A 22,951-nucleotide genomic window follows, 5' to 3' on the forward strand; every position below is an offset into this window, starting at 1 on the left:
GTAACCCACTGTCCAATAAAATTCAGTACCTGGCAATGGGGCATTTGTATAAACAATTAAGAGGACTGATGGGGTGATATAGGGTAGTCTCTCATACACTTTATTGCCAGAAATGTCATTCTATTGGTCTCTGACACAAGCTTGTTCTTTCTGTCACTCCTGGGGGAGATGGATGGGTTAGGTTTAAAGTTCATGTTTGAATGTAGTGCCAGTGTGGCCTGTGCGATTCCCACTGTGGGAAGAGATTGGCACTTTACTTTTTAAATCACAATGCTTTCCTTGTCTGCTCGATGGTGCTGTTGGTTAGATTATTAGTGTTTGGGCCAATGCACATCATCAGTGGCTACCTAATTAACTGGTCAACAGGTGTCCGATTGGTGGCAAACTCTGGCCATGATCATTTGTATATTTATATTGGGAGCTTCCATGTACTCATTTAGTCATTTCTGAATCAATAAAACGGTAGAACATATATGCATGTTCCTGATGATTACAATATCCATTTTAAATTGTTTTTCTCCTAATGTTTTGGATGCTAACATTTTCTAAATAAAAATGAATTGCAGTATTCTTGCTGCATGTTACCTCAGTCCCATTAAATGTTCCCATTGGAGCAGCACTTCTCTGCCACCTATTAGGATGCCTTTCCCCAATAGATGGCACTTCAAAGTCATATAAGTTACTACGTGAGTTCACATCACTGCTACTGAGTAGAGTCTTATTACATGTGCTGCCTGCGATTGTGAATGTTTTGAAACTAATATTGTGCATCTCCTTTTATGTTAATAGGTGACGGATGCCCCAGAAATGCAACAGTGATTGTTTGATTTTCTGGACTAATGCAGTGAAAAGCTTCATTGTTAGAATATACAATTTCCAAGCATCTTAGAAGTGTGCCAGTTTGGGGTCCAGTTGTCTTTTCAGAGTATTCAGGAACTGAGCTTGAGAAGCCTGTTGGATACATGACAGCTTCTGTCAATGCGACCCCCTTCGTGGTAACATCCTGTAACTAAGCGTGTTCATTCTGTAAATCCTGGGGGAGAGGTATATCTAGCATGAAAATTACAATGTGTTATGTGCAGTAAGAAAAGCATTTCTCATCTGTGCTCTGAATTTGGGAAATGGTTCAGTGAAAAGGCTCCTTAATTCAAGGCACCTGACAAAATAAACTGGCCAGAAACTTTACTCGTGCAGAAATGTGGGAACAATTGCCATCTCAAGAACATACTTCTTGCCCACATGAGGACATGAGTGAAAAACCTTATCAATGCACTAACATTGAGAATGGCGCCCATTTGCATGATACAGTTATCAGCCACCAACATGAGTGCAGTGAATGTGGGAAAGCGTTTTCTGAGAAGGGAGAGCTTACTATCCACCAGAAAACACATACAGGTAGGAAACCTTATGAGTGCACTGACTGTGGGAAAGTGTTTGTTCAGAGAGACATCTTATTAGCCACCACAGCACACATACAGGAGAGAAACTTTATGAGTGCAGTGAATGTGGGAAAGGGTTTGCAAGAAAGGAAGATCTTACTTCTGAAAGGAAGCGCCCCCAATTCAGCACGATCCTCCCCGCAATGAGAGACAATAAGGGACTCTCCCGTAGTGGGAATAAGGCCAAGACAGAGTGCGGGTGAGCGTAAGTGGGAGTTTATCCAAAAATAAGGCATGCAAAGAACTCTGCAACCTACGAGAGCGCTCTGTCTGACAATAGCAAAGACAGGCGTATTTCTAATACAAAAAACGTCATCAACACCTAAACACTATAGGGGGCACAAGTTAATTGGGATTGGGTGGCGTCGACTAACTATAGGTGTTGCTGCAGCGGGGTTGGTCTTGGCGTGACGACGTCACTGGTCAGCCTCGTGGGTTGGGTTGGGCCTGGCAGGCCGGCTTGAGGTCATCTGCGCGGTGTTGATGTGCTGGGGCAGCCTGTGACAATGACGAATACCTTTCCTGTCTCATTTGCCCTAGGCCATGCACACTGTAGTTATTCAGAAAACGACATTTAAGTTCATTAATAAATCGCTTCAACAGCTTATCTTATAAAATAAACACAACACATGAGGAATGCACCTCGTGAGAGGTCTGGTGGTTGTCGGTTGGGGTGAGATTTACCTGTGTCCTATTGACCGGTATTTTAGGTCGCGGGACGGGGCTCTGGGGCCTGGGCCGAATGATACATGTCTGTCGGCTGCGTTAGAAGTTATTATATAGATGGGTCTCTGTGTCTTGTCCCAATGATGGGGGTCGTCCTTGCGCGGGGTCAGGATTCTTGGGGGGTTCGTGGGATTTATGAGAGGGTGCTGGTAGATCAGTGGGTTCAACCGTGGGTTTATTACCGTGCTGTAAATAACACAGGTGGCGGGCTGTGGCCTTGGTTGCGGCGCCGGGGCCTCTGACTCTCTGAAGTAACGCCAGCTTGGTTGGGGGAGGTGAGGGAGCGCGGCACAAGTCTTAGCTTTTTTATCTGGCAGGCTTGGTGGGGTGGGAGAGGGAATGGCCTTGCATATATCCACAAAGGTATTTTCCTCGTGCGTTGCTGATCAGTGAATGCAGAAGTTCTATACTGTTCTGCCTTATTTTGACGTTATTTAGACACACATATATATTTCAATTTCGTTACACATTTCTTTAATACAGTCGGTTCCAGTACCTTTTCATTACCTAACATTATATTCACTACATTGTGTGCGTATTGTATGTACATTAGACGTTATACGAGGGATATCTAGGTTATGGCCTACAGAGATTGATGCTCGCCGCTTTGGGTGATTCAAAAACATATATGAGTTCAAGTTTCTACATACTATTGAAAAACACTTTTACAAAATAGAGGTTACACGTTTAGTCAACATCTTTCTCCGTGGTTATAGCAGCATTAGTCCAGACCTGGAGGGATATCATATAACGTTACATTTTTATGGTTTATTCACATTTTAAACAGAGGTAGTTCATTAATACCAATACTTGAATTATTTTCTACCTTCTTCAGATAGTGATGCTTCAGCTTTTTTCCCCGTTACCCCGGCCTTGCGGTCCGGGTCATACGGGGTGCAATATCACATTGTTACTAATATAATGTTGCCGTGTTGGCATCTCGGGTTTAGCTCATCTCCGACTTTCTCATGGGAACGCGCTTGCAGCGGATCTGCCAGGGCTGCTGAGGCGGCAGAGATGCATGAAAGGCCCTCCAAAGGTGGGGGCCTCGTTACAGTGTGCTGAACTCACACCATGTTTGCTATGCAAGATGGCGTCTAGGCCTAACTTAATTTTTGGTAAATGCACGGACAGGGTACGTGTGGGCAATGTCGTCGGCGGGTGAATCCTCCTCCACCTGGGCCCGGGTGGCATGAGGGGGCGCCCACCGAGTCATGGTCCTCACCTGGGGAGGAAGCTGTAGGTGAGGAGGGCCTCGTGGCCATTGCTCCCCTACATTTCCCCCCTTTCGTTACTTAAAGTAACGAATTCTTTAGCTCTTCCAATCTTCTACATTCTTGTTCCTCTATCACTGCGTCATCCCATGCAGGGGTTCCTTTTATAGGCATCCATGCTCTGCACACCCCCCTTAAACTCTCACCTCTCCTAGCATACTCGTCTGGTGTACATGTTAAATATATACAGTCGCCAGTTTCTTCCAGATCTACCCAGACCTCCTCATACCATTCCAGTTCTACGTCTCGTGGTTCTTTGATAGTGGTGTGCCATAGTTTATCTACTATGTACTTATCACGGCACATAGGCACTAACTGGTACCTGGGGGTGTTATCTGCTCCTGTCTGCACATGTACTTCTTGTGTTGCTTTAATTGTACCACCGGAGTTGCCCATTGTCACCATCATCATTGCACCGTTAGGAACTGCGTTAGCACAACACCGGAGGCCCACCTGGCACAGGCAGAACATCACAAGGATGATCACCACTATTGGTATCAGGAACTTCATTGTCACTCCAAGCCATGAGGGAACCCAAGAGAAGATATTGTCGAACCACGAGCTATCCTCAGCTCCACCTTCCATTTTCATCTTCTCGCCCAGGTTATGTACTGCTTCAATAACGTGGGACAGGGACCCATTTTCTGCGTCTTCAGAAGGTACGAACGTGCAGCACGCACTTCCTATTTTTCGGCAAACACCTCCATCGATTGCTGTTAACAGGTCTAGAACATACCTGTTCTGCATGGTCATTAGTCGCAGAGCTCGTAGTTCCACCTTTATTATGTTGAACCCTTCTTCAGTGTCATTGGCCAACTGGATCAGTTCCCACCGTGTGATCTGGAGCCATTTTGCATTTGCTCGTGCTTGGACACTTGATACCAGAGAGGCAAAGAATGTTTCCACGGAGCTGAACAGGCGATACCTGTCTGGGATCTGTGCCAATAAATCAGATGATGCTTGCGATATGTAGTTTGAGGCTCGCTTGTTCCTTGAGAGCTCTTCTCCTTTCCCTCCGGAGGACAGGACATAAAGGTGCCCTTGTGTAGTTGGAGAAGCTACATCCTGGTTCAAGCCTCCTTTCATCATGTTACTTCTGTCAATGTGGCTTTCTGGAATCACCATTAGTGTTGAATGCAAGGTGGCCATTGAACAGCTACCACTCCATGATTGGGGAAGGTGCAGGTACGCCTTGTTTCCGCATACCCAGTATGTGTCCATTAGTGCTGCTGTTCCTTTTTTCATATCTGGGATGGTGAGAGTTTTGTTACAATTCTTGTTCGTTCCCATTGCCATTTTTCCTTCTCCCTTGAAACATAGTTCGTTTTGTATTTCACTTTGTAGCTTGAAGGGTTTCTCCATCGCTGTTACCCATGTTAGTTTAGGGATGTGTTCTTTCCATATTGGCAAGCACGTTCTTTCCATCCACCGCAACTTGTCCGGTTGGACACCTTTCAGTGCTTCTGCCTTGCACAGCACTTCTTCGTCTTTCCATTTGTTTTCGGAAAACAGTGTCCCTTGTATTGCAAAGAAAGGTTCTTTAAGACAGATCACTCCAGACGCTTGCGAATAGCACGTTTTGTTGTTCTGTAGCATTCTGAAAGAGACATCGTGTGCTTGAAAAGTGTTCTTTATTCTACACAGCGTGAGATGAAGGAGACATTGGGCATCCACAATGGGCAATTCTCGTGGCAACAATACTTTAGGTGTGCCTGATGCATGGGGGATAAGCGAGCAGACATAGCAGCTCTCATTGGTTGTCTGTTTGGCTGTTGTGCTCATATCTGCATACCATTTATTTGCTTGGTGAGGGTGTCGTGGGTCTTCCATTTTGTCTAACCCTAGCCCATAATACTCATTATACCCCTGTCCACCAGTCTCTCTTCTCCGTCTACTTTTCTCCCTTCTTCTGTACCTTTTCGTTATAGTAGGTGAAGAACCAGGCCCCCCTTCCTCCTTCCCACCCCCCTTTTCTAATTCTTCATATAGGGACTTGTGTTCTGTCATCATAATCACTTTTCCATCCTCCTTAATAAACAAGAGATCGTTGTTTGAAGTTGGGGCGGGAGGGATCGTGCGGTTGTTGTATGTTCCAGGTTGGGACATTGTGTCATTATTTACATTTTTGGTTCTTGATTGTGACAGGACAGCAGTGGGTGGTGTAGTATAGTATCCCCACACAAAGTGTGATCCATCCCAGATCAAAAAATCACCTTCTTTGATACCTACAGTCGGAATTGTTTTCGTTCCAGGGGCAAGGGTGGTGTTGTTCCCCCCTCCCCCCTCGTTCATCTCGGTAGAGATGAACGCTATAACCCAGTGTAATACTAGACAAAACATCGAGATGAAGAACACGATAGCACACATTGATAAACCACATTCAAATGAATATGTTAACCTAGCCACTAACATTTCTCTAAATCTAACATATCTATTAGTTGCAGGCTGCCCATTCGATGCCATGATAAATCCTGTTTGAGACACAAGAGTTTATTAAATACAAACATGTAAACATTTCCACGTTGTAACGTTTCGGTGATAAAATATAGGGTTAGGTGAGGGAGGGGGTGTGTTGACAGACAAGGTAGCCTTTCAATCATCATTATTCGTTCCTTACTTTATATATATATATATAAATAATAAAAAACATGACAGTTTAAAAACAACAATAATAAAAAAAAACATCTTAAAGAGCACAGGAGAGGAAAAAAGAACCCCACGCAAAACTTTCAAAAATTGTAATAAAAAGAAAATTTGCATATACATATGTACATCTTTTAGTCCAGGACATTTGTTGTGCGCTAATTGTGTTCACTGTTCATCTCATAATGCACACAAAATTCCAATCATTCATTCCGCACAACTTCATCGTCCGCTGTTGCCTGTGCCTCGTCCTGTACCTCACTCTCCGCAGCGCTGTAAGCTTTACGTACGTCTGTCAAATGCACCCAATATCGCAGGCCCTTCACCTTTACTGCTGTGGGCGTACAAAACACTACCTCATAGGGGCCATGGAAACGTGGTGCATTCCACCTCCGCACAAAACTTCTGACATATATAAGGTCACCAGGCATTAGCTGTAGTGGTTTTTCAGGCAGCCTGTTTGGTTCAGTCGCGTTCCCCTCCTCTCTTGTCGAGGGGGGGGCTAGTTGCTTTGCAATTACGCGCGCTGCCCGTGTCAGTTTTCGCAGGTATTCTGTGAACTCCTCCCCCAATATAGCTGCGCTTCTGTGTGCATCAGAACGCTCACGGAGAGGCGAATGCGCTGTGTGCATTCTTCTTCCCGTGACGATCTCGTGCGGGGACAAATGGTGGTCCTTACTTGGCTGGTTTCGTAGTTCAAACAAGGCCAAAGGCAGGCAGTACATCCAAGTCTTTTTAAGGGAAAAACAAAGTTTTGATAATCTGCTTTTTAACAGGCCATTTATCTTTTCCACGACGCCATTACTTTGAGGATGATAAATCGAACATAATTTGTGCTTTATTCCCAATAATGTAGTCACTTCTTTAAATAATTCATTAACAAAATGCGTCCCGTTATCTGAGCGAATAACGTCGCAAATTCCCCAGCGCGGAAACACTTCTCGCACTAGGAACTTCGCGGCGCCCTTCGCGTCAGGGCGGGCACATGGGCCTGCCTCCACCCACCTCGAAAATGGACATACAACCACAATCATGTATCGAGCCCCGTTACACCTTTCTCCCATGTCTACATAATCAATGTGGAGCTCTCTGAACGGGCCACTTGGTTTTGGTATCGTACCCCTTAGTGTACGCAATGTCATACCTGAGTTGTAAATTTGACATGTCGTGCATTCTAGAGCTAACCTTGTGACGTGTTCCTGGAGGCAAGGTGCAAACCAATCTTCTTGTATCTCTGCCATTATGTGTTTCTTTGTGTTGTGTGCGGGAAAGTGTAGTTGTTGAAATGCTATTTCTAGCAGCGTAATTGGCATTACCACTTTTCCTGAACTCTCTTGTCGCCACAATAAATCAGTTGGTGATTTGCTGCATCCTCTCTTAGTCCACAGCAATTTTTCCTCTGCACTAGCTCCCTCTTGCAGCTCTATTATCTCCTGTGTGGACATCATGTTATATCCTGTGGGGACCTCTTGGCTTGCTGTGTGGTGCAACATGTACTCCCCTATTTCACCTTTTTGTAAATATGAAGCTGCTTTGGCAGCGGCGTCTGCTGCCGCGTTCCCCAAAGATATAAAATCTGTATTTGTGGTATGAGCTTGACATTTTACGATGGCCACTGCCGTGGGGTCTTGCAGGGCCTCAATCAGTTCTTTCAATAATTCTGCATGCTGGACTGGCGTTCCGTCTGCTCGCCGAAACCCTCTCCGCCCCCACCGGGCCAACCCGCCGTGAGCTGTTGTTGTCATGTATGCTGAGTCTGTATATATGGTCACTGCGCACCCCTTGGCGGCATGCAATGCTTCTATTAGCGCTATTAGTTCTGCTGCTTGCGCTGAATAGTGTGATGGGAGGCGGTGTTGTACTAGTATCTCATATTCATCTTCCTCTAATCGTACCACTGCCATACCCACATGCTTTTCTCCTGTCTCCATGTCGATTGATGCTGACCCGTCCACAAAATACACCTCACCCTCGGTCAGGGCATTTTCAAAAATCACTGGATCCTTACTTTCGTCACCTGTGTACGTGGCGCAGTTGTGGTTTTGCATGTCCTCTACGGTGCATGCCTCTGTGATGAATGTGGCTGGGTTCACTGTTTTACATCTTACTATATGGATGTTAGCGCTGGACAGTATTATCTCATATGCTGTGGCGCGTTGTGTTGTCAATGTGCTCTTTGTTCGCTCTAGTATTGCAAAAAGTGAGTGTTCCACAAACAGTGTCACCGGGCAGCCCATCACTATCGTGGCACTTTTTTCAATTGCGAACGCGGCTGCAGCTAGGGATTGCTCGCACGCGAAATGACCTTGCATTACTGCGTCTAGGGTGCCGCTATAGTAAGCAAGTGGTTTGTGCCCTAAAGATGTTTTCTGTGTCAATACTGCTGTCATCAGTGTTCCTTTGCAGTGTGAAAATAAGAAGAATTCGCGCCCATAATCTGGATTTGCTAGTACTGGAGCGCTTGATATCAGCTCTTTTAGTGAGTTAAATGCTGTGTTCATCTCCTCTGTCCATTCTATGTGTTTGTGTTCTTGTTGTGCTTCTTTCAGTGCCTGTAACAAGGGCCTTGTGTACGCCGCATAGTCCAATATCCATGCTCGGCAATAGTTACACATACCCAGAAATTTCTGCATCTCTTTTACTGTTTTGGGCTCTCCAATTGTTCTAATCGCCTGTGCCCTGTCTGGTATAATTCGCTTGCCATCCTTTGATATCAGCTGACCCAAGTATAGGACCTCTGTCAGACAGTACTGTAACTTCCCCTTGTCCACCTTGTATCCTTTATTGGCCAATAAAGTCAAAAGTGTTATCGAGTCCTGTCGGCACTCTTCCTCAGCCTGTGCACAAACCAATAAATCATCAACATACTGAATCACTGTGCTTTCTACAGACAAATTCCCCAGATCTTCATGTAGTACCCTGTTAAATATGCTTGGGCTCTCGCAATATCCTTGTGGTAGTCTGCAGTGTTCGAACCTCCTTCCTCCCAATGTAAATGCTGTCAAGTACCTGCTCTCTTCCGCTAAGGGAATCGAGAAAAATGCATTTTTTAAGTCAATTACTGTGAAGTGTGATGCTACTTTTGGAATGTTGCACAGTATTGTCGCCGGGTTCGGGACTAAAGGGAACTCCTTCATTACCACATCGTTCAGTGGGCGTAAATCTTGTATCATCCTCCATGAACCCCCCTTCGCCTTTTTGATTGGGTAAATGCATGTGTTGCATGGGGAGTTTGAGGGCACTATTATACCCTGTGCTAGCAGTGCATCGATTGTCTCTCTGATCCCTTCTTCTGCTTCTCGCGACAGTGGATATTGTTTCACCCGGGGTAGTATTGCTCCCTGTTTTAATTTTATCACCACAGGCTGAACTTCATGCAGCAACCCTACATCGTGGGGGCCATTAGTCCATAAGTTAGTGGGTACTGAACTCATGTCTTCATCAAAAAATGTGTGCGGTGCTCCTACTACCGCCATTAGTTCAACCTTAGTTTGTCTGGCTGTAACTACAATGTCGCAGGGCATTGCCAGTTCCATCACTATTTCACCATCTCCCTCAGTGTCAGAAAATAGCTCCTCGTCCGAGAGCTCTCTCAGCGGGATATTTGCATTTGTACACAATACTGTCCGCCACTCGCATCCTTCCATGTCAATACCAATCACACATATTCTGTTTGTTGATACATGTATTGCATGCAAATCCAACGATAGTACTGCCCCAAGAGCAGTGTCAGGGCTTGCTATGGGACGAAAAAGGAATTCTGCTGGGATCCTCCACTCCACCCTTTTTAGTTCTGGTACTATGAGAGCCAATGTTCTCATACCTTCAACAAACATCTCCTCATTTCTTGGTACCCCTCTGATCTCTTTCATGATTGTATGGCCGTGTATTACTGCTAATATACGGAGGGGGCATATGCCTGGCGTTGAACATACGATGCCGCTCCCTGTGAATGATATTGTCATATTTAGTTTGCTCAAGAGATCTCTCCCCAGTAAGTTGATGGGAGAGTTTTCATAGTATAGTAAGGGTGCTTTTACTGTTTTACCCCCTACTGTCACATCCAATACCTCTGTGTAAGGAACTTCAATTACAGCCCCAGAGAACCCCTGCGTCTCTAACGTTCTATTAGATAACGGGAACCGGCCCTCTCTAATGCATGATTTCTCCGCTCCCGAATCCACCATGAATATGAATTGCTTGTCTCCTATCTGCGCTCCTATCAATGGTTCCTCTGATGCATTGTGGGTCGTAGACAGTACTGGACACGCAAGTGCTCTCTGTGGGCTGTCCTATGCGGGGTGTCTCATTGCCCCCCCTTGATCGAAAATGTTCCCCGAAACTACTGACACTCCACTGTAAGGTGCGGGGGCGGGTGCCCCATTAGCTACTGTGGCGAAAGTGTTACCAGGCGTGTAGTGCACATTGTCATTATTCTGTGGGTTGGTTTGTGTTCGGTACTGATGTCCGTGTAGTTGTGCGTTACTCCTTTGTACTACATTGTCTGGTTGCTGGTATTGTCCCATGGGGAGGCCGTAGGGGCTTCCTGGATGGGGGTGTCCATACTGTTCTATCTCTTGGAAACCGTTGTTTTGTCTGCTCCTGCATTCTCTTGAGTAATGCCCCCATCTCCCACAATTCCAACAGCTCCCCTGTGGACCTCTGGGACCCTGCCACCCATTTCCTCCCATTCCTCCATACCCTTGTCCTCCTCTTCGACCCCTGTACCCACCTCTTCCTCCTCTTGGGGCCCACTCTTGCCACGTTGGACCTCCGTTCTGCTCCTGCTCTGTCCACTGTCGTTGCCCTTGTCCTGCCCAATTCGCTGCTATTCTTCCTTGTATTGCTATTTGCCCCTCCTCTCCTTCCTCTCCCTCCCGTATGAGTGGGAGTCCCGCTACCGCGGCTGCGACCTTCACCAATTTTGATTGCACCAACTTCGCCTCGTCCGCCAACCTTTTCTGTGCTACTTCCCTCTCTCTTTCTTTGATCCGTTTACAATGGTGTACTATTATGCTTTGGATCTCCGGCCAGCCTTTTGCCTCAACGCCTGCTATTTTATCTAGTGCCTTTTGCACTTCCTTTGGGAGCCCTCTCTTAATGATGAAATAAAATAGAGATGTGGATTGGTGCCAGGGCGTACCCGTTTCCGCTCTCCACATCTCCTGCACCCGGAGAATGTAATCCATAGCGTCCTCCCCGTCATTCATGGTACATTGCATTACTGACTGCAAATCAGGGGTATCTGGGAAGGTTTCCCGCAGTGCGTCCCACACCCTTGCTCGCACGGTGTTAAAAGACGCCCCATCATGGCGATCACACTCTAAAGTTACAGCTGGAAAACCCGCTTTAGCCCATACTCTGTCTGCCTGATCCCCTACTGCGGACACTAGTAGGCTCTTCACATCGCCTACTGCCAGTGGTATACCAGCGGTATGTTTCTCAAATGCATATATCCACTTGCTTGCCCCTCCTGACAGCTGTGGTAGTAATTTCATTAAATTAGCCTTGTCCATCTGAGCCCACGGTATATAGTTTGGCCTCCCGCCCCCCCTGTGGAGTAACGGGAGTTGTAATTTCCCTTTTGCCGTTGCAGCTTCCTTTTCCTTAGTCACTGCTGACTCCAATGACGCCATCTTCCCCACCCTATTTCGTAGTCGTCCCATCCATTCGTCTTCTATAGTTCCCAGTGAACATGCACCATCTAGCTCCTCGCCTTCTCCTCCTACTGCCATGCTCAATCTATCACTCTCATCCACCCCTCCTCTGACATCACATAACAAATCCTCTCTGATCCCTCTCTCTCGTGAGACATCACCAATGCTTCCTTCTGCTGTCCCCACTTCTATTATTCTTGTTGGTTCTTCCTCAATCCTGAACAGTATTTCCCCCTTTTTCCATCCCTCCTCAATTTGTCTATTTTCGCTCGACGCTCTAGACGTGCGTCCAGATTGTGTGGGGGCGCATGCTGTGCGTTCACATATGTCTTTTATTCTTGAGAGTTCATCTCTTGCCACTGTAAGCCTCGACTCTAAGTCACTCGTTAACTTCTCTATATCCACCCTCTGTGTGCCTCCCTGGGCGCGCTCTCTGGTGTTTTCGTATGGTGGGGGTGCAGTTGGTCTTTGTGGTGTGCTGGTCGAAGGGGGAGGCACATAAATCGGGTCGCTATATCCTGCTGCAGGGGCTGGTTTAGGTAATATTGGGTACAACTTAATCACCTCCGCCGGTTGTTCTGTACTTAGCTGTTCCTTTTCCTCTCGCGGGATCATTAGTGGATTATCTGTGGTGGAAGGTAAATCAATATTTGGTGTTGGAGCTTTGGGTGGGGGTACTTCCTCAAACAATCTCCAGAGATCTAATATCTCCTTCCTATTCTGCCATTGTTTCCCCTTATACTTGAGGCGAATACATGTACATACCATATCAAGAACGCTTTTGTCAAAAGACCCTCCTTCTGGCCAAATCTGGGGCAACCCCTCCCCTTTCAATTCTGTTAACCATTGATCATGATATTTATTTATGCGTTCAGCATATCCCGGCAAGCTCTTACAAATGTGTGACAAGGGAGTTTCAGCCCCCATCCTCTAAATCGCTAGCGCTACCGCGTTCGCCTTCGTTACTTTTGATTAGGTGTAGATATGCGTATGTATACCTTTATGGCACAGACAAGAGCGGACCTCTCAAAATTATCACCCACTGTTATTCACTGTGCAAATCTCTTCTCACTCACCATATCTCATCTCCTTCCCATTCCCAGGCACTCTTATGTAATCTCACTTGCAATTGATCAAGTAATGGTTATGGCCACACTCTCTGGCACCACCTCGCGGCCACCCGTTCGTCTCCAACACTCGTACGGTGCGCGCACCCTTCACAATACTTTCTACTCACACTTTTGTCTTTTTCCTCCCTTTCCTCCCTGGCCAGCTGTCCCTGTTTCCCTGCTAAGGTTACTGTGTTCACGTCTGTACGTGCCACTACTGAGTCCCCACTTTTTAAGATGTTCTAACTACTTTATACCCTTCTCATTTTCACCCCCTACCCCGTGGAAATGGAAAAAAAGAAATAGAGAGAGAGAGCACAATCACTAAAAATATTCCCGGTGTCTCCTTTTGCTAGACACCAATAACTTATTTCTCACTTCTTCATATATTCCCAGTACTAGTCTAGATAGCACTATGCGGCGCCGCCTTCCACCCCCTTTCGGAGCTAGGTTTCCGTCACTTCTACCACGTCACTTATTTCTTACTCCTAATGGCCATATGCAAAGAAAGAATAAAGAAAGTTTCAAGACCCGTCTTTAGTAGACCCCCGATATTCTTCTCCTCTACCTGTCCCCGTTCTTTTATTCCCAATTCCCCTTCTTCTCCCCTTGACGATCACTCGCACTCGGTACTCACGTGCCCGTCTTGAACCGATACTCTCCGAAACTGGGTCCGTCCAGGCGGCGTCACCGGTAACTCAACGGTCAGCCCCTGGCTCCGGCGAGCGGCACTCAAAGGGGATTTTTTTCCAATCGGGATCCCGTACCCTTTCTCATTGAGTGCGCACTTCTTATTGTGCCGGTCGCCGTTGGCGGGCGGCCTCCCGGAGACGGCTCACCGTGCGTATCCCTTCTCGACCGGAGATTCTCGTGCCACAAGGGGGTCGTTAAGAAGGAGTTAGGAAAAATAGTTTGGAGATATCACGCTATCGGGGTCACCACTGAAAGGAAGCGCCCCCAATTCAGCACGATCCTCCCCGCAATGAGAGACAATAAGGGACTCTCCCGTAGTGGGAATAAGGCCAAGACAGAGTGCGGGTGAGCGTAAGTGGGAGTTTATCCAAAAATAAGGCATGCAAAGAACTCTGCAACCTACGAGAGCGCTCTGTCTGACAATAGCAAAGACAGGCGTATTTCTAATACAAAAAACGTCATCAACACCTAAACACTATAGGGGGCACAAGTTAATTGGGATTGGGTGGCGTCGACTAACTATAGGTGTTGCTGCAGCGGGGTTGGTCTTGGCGTGACGACGTCACTGGTCAGCCTCGTGGGTTGGGTTGGGCCTGGCAGGCCGGCTTGAGGTCATCTGCGCGGTGTTGATGTGCTGGGGCAGCCTGTGACAATGACGAATACCTTTCCTGTCTCATTTGCCCTAGGCCATGCACACTGTAGTTATTCAGAAAACGACATTTAAGTTCATTAATAAATCGCTTCAACAGCTTATCTTATAAAATAAACACAACACATGAGGAATGCACCTCGTGAGAGGTCTGGTGGTTGTCGGTTGGGGTGAGATTTACCTGTGTCCTATTGACCGGTATTTTAGGTCGCGGGACGGGGCTCTGGGGCCTGGGCCGAATGATACATGTCTGTCGGCTGCGTTAGAAGTTATTATATAGATGGGTCTCTGTGTCTTGTCCCAATGATGGGGGTCGTCCTTGCGCGGGGTCAGGATTCTTGGGGGGTTCGTGGGATTTATGAGAGGGTGCTGGTAGATCAGTGGGTTCAACCGTGGGTTTATTACCGTGCTGTAAATAACACAGGTGGCGGGCTGTGGCCTTGGTTGCGGCGCCGGGGCCTCTGACTCTCTGAAGTAACGCCAGCTTGGTTGGGGGAGGTGAGGGAGCGCGGCACAAGTCTTAGCTTTTTTATCTGGCAGGCTTGGTGGGGTGGGAGAGGGAATGGCCTTGCATATATCCACAAAGGTATTTTCCTCGTGCGTTGCTGATCAGTGAATGCAGAAGTTCTATACTGTTCTGCCTTATTTTGACGTTATTTAGACACACATATATATTTCAATTTCGTTACACATTTCTTTAATACAGTCGGTTCCAGTACCTTTTCATTACCTAACATTATATTCACTACATTGTGTGCGTATTGTATGTACATTAGACGTTATACGAGGGATATCTAGGTTATGGCCTACAGAGATTGATGCTCGCCGCTTTGGGTGATTCAAAAACATATATGAGTTCAAGTTTCTACATACTATTGAAAAACACTTTTACAAAATAGAGGTTACACGTTTAGTCAACATCTTTCTCCGTGGTTATAGCAGCATTAGTCCAGACCTGGAGGGATATCATATAACGTTACATTTTTATGGTTTATTCACATTTTAAACAGAGGTAGTTCATTAATACCAATACTTGAATTATTTTCTACCTTCTTCAGATAGTGATGCTTCAGCTTTTTTCCCCGTTACCCCGGCCTTGCGGTCCGGGTCATACGGGGTGCAATATCACATTGTTACTAATATAATGTTGCCGTGTTGGCATCTCGGGTTTAGCTCATCTCCGACTTTCTCATGGGAACGCGCTTGCAGCGGATCTGCCAGGGCTGCTGAGGCGGCAGAGATGCATGAAAGGCCCTCCAAAGGTGGGGGCCTCGTTACAGTGTGCTGAACTCACACCATGTTTGCTATGCAAGATGGCGTCTAGGCCTAACTTAATTTTTGGTAAATGCACGGACAGGGTACGTGTGGGCAATGTCGTCGGCGGGTGAATCCTCCTCCACCTGGGCCCGGGTGGCATGAGGGGGCGCCCACCGAGTCATGGTCCTCACCTGGGGAGGAAGCTGTAGGTGAGGAGGGCCTCGTGGCCATTGCTCCCCTACACTTCCCATCAGAGAAGAACACATACAGGTGAGAAACCTTATGAGTGTGTTGAATGTGGGAAAGGGTTTGTTCAGAAGGGAGCTCTTAGTAGCCACCAGAGAACACATACAGGACATAAACCTTATGAGTGCACTGAATGTGGGAAAGGGTTTGCTACAAAGGGAGAGCTTACTAGCCACCAGAGAACACATACAGGTGTGAAACCTTATGAGTGCATTGAATGTGGGAAAGGGTTTGCTACAAAGGGAGAGCTTACTATCCACCAGAGAACACATACAGGTGAGAAACCTTATGAGTGCACTCAATGTGGGAAAGGGTTTGCTCAGAAGAGACATCGTATTAGCCACAACTGTCATGATCTCTGCTTCCAAAAGGTCAGGGTTTTCCCAACTCCCTTGGAAGCAGATCCATAACCCAGGTTCCGAGTGCCAACCAGTCCCAATTGAGACCTTTTGGACCCATTCCTGGCGCCAGTGGCACCAGGCTCATAAATATGCCCAGTCCCAGCGCTGGAAGCGCCGGGCTCATAATGCTTGGGTGGACTTACCTGCAGCAGACCATGCTGCTTACTTGCCTGCCAGTTGAGCCTCTGATCCTCTTCTGTTTGGAACTACTTTTCCTGTTGGGTGGGGCAGGAGCCACTCCCTAGATTCAGAACACTGGAACTCTTCTGGAAAGCAGGAACTCTTTTCTTACCTAGGCGTGGCTGTGGAAGGAGAGACCTAAGCACTACAGGAGGCTATTTAAACCACACCCGATGGATGAATCTTGCTTTGCGTTATTCTGCATTCTCTGCAGCAGAACGCTCATCGTGTCTTCTGCTTCTGATCCTGGGCCTAAGGAAAAAGGCTTACCATCCTGAATCCAGTCTTCAGCAACACCTATAAAGACAAGAAAGAACAGGTTAGCATTACGGTCTTCAGTGACAGCTCTTCACTTACCTGGTCCATCGGCTGTCACCAACGCCTCGCGCTGCATTCCGGCATCTGAAAGACAAAGGCTTACCTACTCTTCGTGCGCTCCGGAGCTCTTCACACTGCATTCCGGCATCTGAAAGACAAAAGCTTACCAACTCTTCGCACGCTCCGGAGGCCTTCGGCGCTGCATCCCGCATCTGAAAGACAAAACAAGGTGCGTTTAAAGACATTGGGGAACTTTAATACTCACATGCCATTACTCCTTTCCACATCTAACCCAGTGGGTATTCCGGCACCCTGCAGCCGCTCCAAACTTGTACCTGCAAAATAAAAAGACAGTTAGAGCGCATCGTGAAGCAGGCAACAAGCGCTTACTTACGTGCTTCCAGGCGCTTCTATTCATCACACGGGCTCCATCTTCAACTCACTTCAGCCCGTCATCCGCCATCGCCGGAACCCTGCAAAACAAGAAACATCATTACTAAAGACTTTAAAGACATTAGAATTACTCGAAACTTACCGTTTGTGCAGTAAACGACGGACAGCAGTCCTCTGAAGTCAAGAGGCCTGCTCCCCTTATCCAGTGAAGAAACTGGTTACAGCACCCTGCCCCGAGGCAGATGGAGAGCACGGCGTTCACTTACCTAAGGTGAGAGCGTTAACCTTTGGGGTTCTACAGGAGAAGAGAAAGGGAAGAAGAGAGAGACATTCAATAACCCAGTTCCTTAATCCCATATTTTCTATCTGCAGACATCTTACCCTTCGAGTCAGACATACAGTGCACAGAGGTCCAGCCCAAAGAGCCAGCCGTGTGTTACACATCAGCTTTGAAGATACGGTATACGCCCAGTCAAGACCGGCGCCTCTACGGGAATCAGGGGAGCGTTACAGAACGCAAAGCCTACCACAAAACTCCCGTCCAGCCGCTATGGAAACCTCGGATACCGACCAGCTAGCCCAGTTACTTGGGGAACTAAGTGCAGAAGTGCATGCAGCCCGTCAGGAAACGAACGCTCTAAGAAGGGAACTGATTATTTCCAAGGAGCGAACAGATGATCTCGCTAGACAATTGCTACAGTCACAAGCTGGACAGACCCCATTACCCGCATCTGGGGGAAATCTTCCTTCTACATCCTCTATGAATCCAGTGCAGATCAACCTACCTGGGAATGTACCTCTGGCTCCGCCCGAACGATTTTCTGGTGACCCAAAGAGGTTTGCAGTATTTATCAATCAGTGCCGGTTGCATTTCTTATGCCGGCCAGCAGCCTTTCCAACTGATCAAGCTAAAGTAGCTTTCGTGCTTTCGTACCTTAGTGGCAATGCGGCAGACTGGTCGATCCCTCTAGTAAATCAAGATGATCCGGTCCTCCATGATTTTCAAGCTTTTCAGCTCAGTATGGAAAAACTGTTTGCAAGACATTCACAGGGGCAGGCCTTGGACAATGAGCTTCTTTCGTTGCGACAAGGTAATCAAGACCTTTTGGCTTATATTGTGTCTTTCAACAGACTGATAGTGGAAACTCAATGGCCTGAGGACAAAAGGATTACGCTGTTTTATAGAGGTCTACGTGGAGAGCTCAAAGATGTGTTAGCCCAAGTAGTGAATCCCCCACAAGATTGTTCGGACTATATAGACTTAGTCGTTCAAATAGATCACAGACTGCAGAACAGGAAGGCCGATCGTTCCAAGTTTGATGCTCGAGTATTTTCCAAACCGCCAACTCCTTCCAAAGGAGTAGACTCCGGGGAACCCATGCAAATAGGGGGTCTGAAAGGTCCTCTAACACAAAAGGAGCGGGAAAGGAGAAAACAGTTGCAATTATGCCTCTATTGCGCAAACTCAGGGCACTTTCTTCGAGACTGTCCGGTGAAACCTGCCAAGAAGGCAGTAGGAGCTGCAATTACCAAAGTTACAAACTCTGAGCAGGGAAACGACCTTGCCCGACAAGAATAGAGGTCCTCTTGCCGAGCGTGAAAACCAGTTCCGTGACCTCGCATTTCATGATACCTATGGTCCTCATTAGCCCTGATAATCCGGATCGATTACATGCAATTGAAGCTTACGTCGACAGCGGTGCCATCGGCAATTATGTGGATCATGAAATGGTTTTGAGGATGAATCTAACTCTTTGTCCCAAGGCTGTAAAGGACGTCATTACTACGGTGGATGGTACGGAGATAGCCTCCGGGCCAGTAACGCATACCACTCAAGAGGTGACGCTAGTAAGTCAAGATGGACACCATGAGAAGATCGTGTTCGATGTGATCAAGGCCCCTCAGTTTCAGATTATTCTAGGAATACCTTGGTTAGAGAAACACAATCCTCTGATCGATTGGCGAGCAAGAACGGTCCAGTTTCCAGAATGTGTCTCTACTTGTCACCCTCCACCTGGTGTTGCACTGGCAGCAATTTCTTCAGAGACTCCCCAGTTACCTCCCGAATACCTAGAATACCAAGATGTTTTCCGGAAGGATCAGGCTAACTCTCTACCTCCTCATAGGTCTTATGACTGCCAGATAGACCTGATACCTGGATCTACTCCTCCTTGTAGTAGAATTTATGCCCTCACCGAGCCTGAGAACCTTCACCTTCGACAATACCTGGATCAATACCTGGCAAATGGGTTTATTCGTCCTTCCAAGTCCCCTGCTTCTTCAGCTTTGTTCTTCGTTCCAAAAAAGGAAGGAGACCTTAGAACTTGTATAGATTATCGCTCCCTGAACCAGATCACCGTTAAGAATAGACATCCGTTACCTTTGATCCCTGAACTCCTGGACCAAGTCAGAAAAGCATGCATATATACAAAGCTGGATCTTAGAGGAGCTTACCACTTGGTACGAGTAAAAGAGGGCGATGAATGGAAGACGGCCTTCCGCACCAAGTATGGGCTATTCGAATATCAGGTCATGCCCTTCGGACTTTGCAATGCCCCGGCCGCCTTTCAATATTTTATGAACGATGTCCTCAGAGAGCTCATAGATGTGTGTGTTGTTGTTTACATTGACGACATCCTCGTTTATTCTTCATCGGAATCTGAACATCGGAAACACGTGAAAATGGTCCTCGAAAGATTGCGTCAACACAAACTTTTCGCTAAGTTGGAAAAATGTGTTTTCAACGTGACTGAAGTTGAATTCTTGGGATTCATATTATCACCTGGCGGAGTGCGTATGGATTCAAAGAAGGTCGATGCAGTTCTCAAATGGCCATCACCATCCTCCGTAAAAGGTGTGCAAAGCATGTTAGGCTTCGCTAACTTTTACCGCAGGTTTATCCCCGAATTCTCTCGAATAGTCCAGCCCATCACTGCCTTGTTAAAGAAAAGCAAACGTTTTGAATGGTCTACCGAGGCGGAACAAGCTTTCCAGGATTTGAAGACTAAATTTATCTCTGCACCAATCTTAAAACACCCTCGCCCCGAACTCCCCTACATCGTGTAAACTGATGCTTCAAGCCTTGCCATGGGGGCAGTTCTATCACAAAAGGACCCGGTAACCAATCAGTTGCATCCCGTGGCATTTTGGTCCCGCAAATTCTCGCCTCCTGAAATCAATTACACGATTACTGACAAGGAACTTCTGGCTATCAAGTCTGCCTTTAAGGCTTGGCGGCATTATCTGCTGGGGGCCCGACACACCGTTACTGTGATTACGGATCACCGAAACCTGCAATATTTGAAAACCGCAAAAGCCCAATCCTCTAGACAACTCCGTTGGGCATTATTCTTTGCCGAGTTTGACTTCATAATTACCTATCGACCTGGTACAAAGAACGGTAAAGCTGATGCCCTTTCTCGGATGGGAGTGGAAGAACACTTGATCAACCCTAAACCTGTACCAATCATTCCCGAACAAAGAATTCTGGGTGTAATCGCCACAGAATCCATAGAGGAAGTTAAGGATAAAGCCAGGCAACTTGTTACTCCAGCAGACATACAGAATTGGCATCTGCAGGGAAAGGACTTTGCAGTAAAGGACAACTTATTGTATTTCCAAGAACGATTATACCTACCCAGCACAGATTTACAGAAAAAAGTAATCTCTTGTTATCATGATTCTTTAATGGAAGGACATCCCGGTATGGCCAAGACCTCAGAAAAGATCAAGCGCTACTTCTGGTGGCCGTCTTGGAAAAAAGATATCAGAGACTTTATAATGTCCTGTGGAGTATGCGCCCAAAACAAGAGTCAAAAGGAAAGACCAGCAGGCCTCTTACGCCCTATTGACATCCCACCTCGCCCTTGGCATACGCTTTCTATGGACTTCATCACCGATCTACCTCCATGCTCTGGATACAATACGATTCTAGTAATCGTGGACTTATTCTCCAAGATGGCGCATTTCATTCTGCTCAAAGGCTTGCCAACAGCAGCAACTCTGGCCCGAGAATTTCTCAAAAACAACGTCCGACTGCACGGTTTTCCTTCAGTTCTAATTTCGGATCGAGGTAGTCAATTTATTTCTCATTTTTGGCGAAGTTGCTGTCGGTCTGCTCAAATTGATGTGAGACTATCGACCAGTCACCACCCTCAGACCGACGGACAAACCGAGAGGACCAATCAAACTCTGGAACAGTATTTACGCTGCATGCTGCAACAAACTGAAAAAACTTGGAAAGACATCCTTTGGATAGCCGAATATGCCTACAATAACTCTGTCCATTCGGGAACTGGGAAAACCCCATTTTTTCTTTTGTACGGCAGTCACCCTCGAACCTCGGAGTTGGATCCCCTCCAAGATCTTGAAACACCAGCAGTAGACTACCTGCATTCTACAATCACCCAAGCCTTTAAGGAAGCTGTTTCTCACCTTCAAAGGGCTAAAGAACAATACAAGAAAGGAGCAGATCAACATCGGAAGGAAGCCCCTCAATATCAAGTAGGGGATCAAGTCTGGTTATCCACCAAATATCTACCTCTAAAAGGGCCACGCACATTCAACCCAAGATACCTTGGTCCCTATTCCATCACTACCATAGTAAACCCAGTAGCGGTCAAGTTGGACTTGCCCCCGCACATGAAGACACATCCGGTCTTCCACGTCTCTCTATTAAAACCCGTGCAACCTCAAACCCGACTAACTAAATCTCCAAAACCTATCCTAGTTGATGGAGAACTCGAGTTTGAAGTCAAAAGCATTCTGGACTCCAAGATCTCCAAATCTAAACTATTTTACCTAATTGACTGGAAAGGCTATGGCCCCCAAGAGAGATCCTGGGAACCTGCTGAATATGTCCACGCTCCTCGCCTAATCAAAAGATTTCACCGAACATTTCCTGACAAGCCAAAACCCCCGGAGAAGCCCGGTTTGGGAGGGGCCTTGAGGGGGGGTACTGTCATGATCTCTGCTTCCAAAAGGTCAGGGTTTTCCCAACTCCCTTGGAAGCATATCCATAACCCAGGTTCCGAGTGCCAACCAGTCCCAATTGGGACCTTTTGGACCCAGTCCTGGCGCCAGTGGCACCAGGCTCATAAATATGCCCAGTCCCAGCGCTGGAAGCGCCGGGCTCATAATGCTTGGGTGGACTTACCTGCAGCAGACCATGCTGCTTACTTGCCTGCCAGTTGAGCCTCTGATCCTCTTCTGTTTGGAACTACTTTTCCTGTTGGGTGGGGCAGGAGCCACTCCCTAGATTCAGAACACTGGAACTCTTCTGGAAAGCAGGAACTCTTTTCTTACCTAGGCGTGGCTGTGGAAGGAGACACCTAAGCACTACAGGAGGCTATTTAAACCACACCCGATGGATGAATCTTGCTTTGCGTTATTCTGCATTCTCTGCAGCAGAACGCTCATCGTGTCTTCTGCTTCTGATCCTGGGCCTAAGGAAAAAGGCTTACCATCCTGAATCCAGTCTTCAGAAACACCTATAAAGACAAGAAAGAACAGGTTAGCATTACGGTCTTCAGTGACAGCTCTTCACTTACCTGGTCCATCGGCTGTCACCAACGCCTCGCGCTGCATTCCGGCATCTGAAAGACAAAGGCTTACCTACTCTTCGTGCGCTCCGGAGCTCTTCACACTGCATTCCGGCATCTGAAAGACAAAAGCTTACCAACTCTTCGCACGCTCCGGAGGCCTTCGGCGCTGCATCCCGCATCTGAAAGACAAAACAAGGTGCGTTTAAAGACATTGGGGAACTTTAATACTCACGTGCCATTACTCCTTTCCACATCTAACCCAGTGGGTATTCCGCACCCTGCAGCCGCTCCGAACTTGTACCTGCAAAATAAAAATGCAGTTAGAGTGCATCGTGAAGCAGGCAACAAGCGCTTACTTACGTGCTTCCAGGCGCTTCTATTCATCACACGGGCTCCATCTTCAACTCACTTCAGCCCGTCATC

The 22,951-nt window shown here is 47.0% G+C and overlaps 1 pseudogene; it reads left to right on the plus strand.

Moving 5' to 3' along the window:
- The first annotated feature begins 1,247 nt into the window (after positions 1–1,247).
- Positions 1,248–22,951, plus strand: part of LOC138560838 (zinc finger protein 850-like) — a 571,653-nt pseudogene continuing 549,949 nt past the window's right edge.

The sequence above is a fragment of the Ambystoma mexicanum genome, unplaced genomic scaffold, assembly GCF_040938575.1.
Source record: "Ambystoma mexicanum isolate Mex_15411 unplaced genomic scaffold, UKY_AmexF1_1 Mex_scaf49, whole genome shotgun sequence".
NCBI lineage: Eukaryota > Metazoa > Chordata > Amphibia > Caudata > Ambystomatidae > Ambystoma > Ambystoma mexicanum.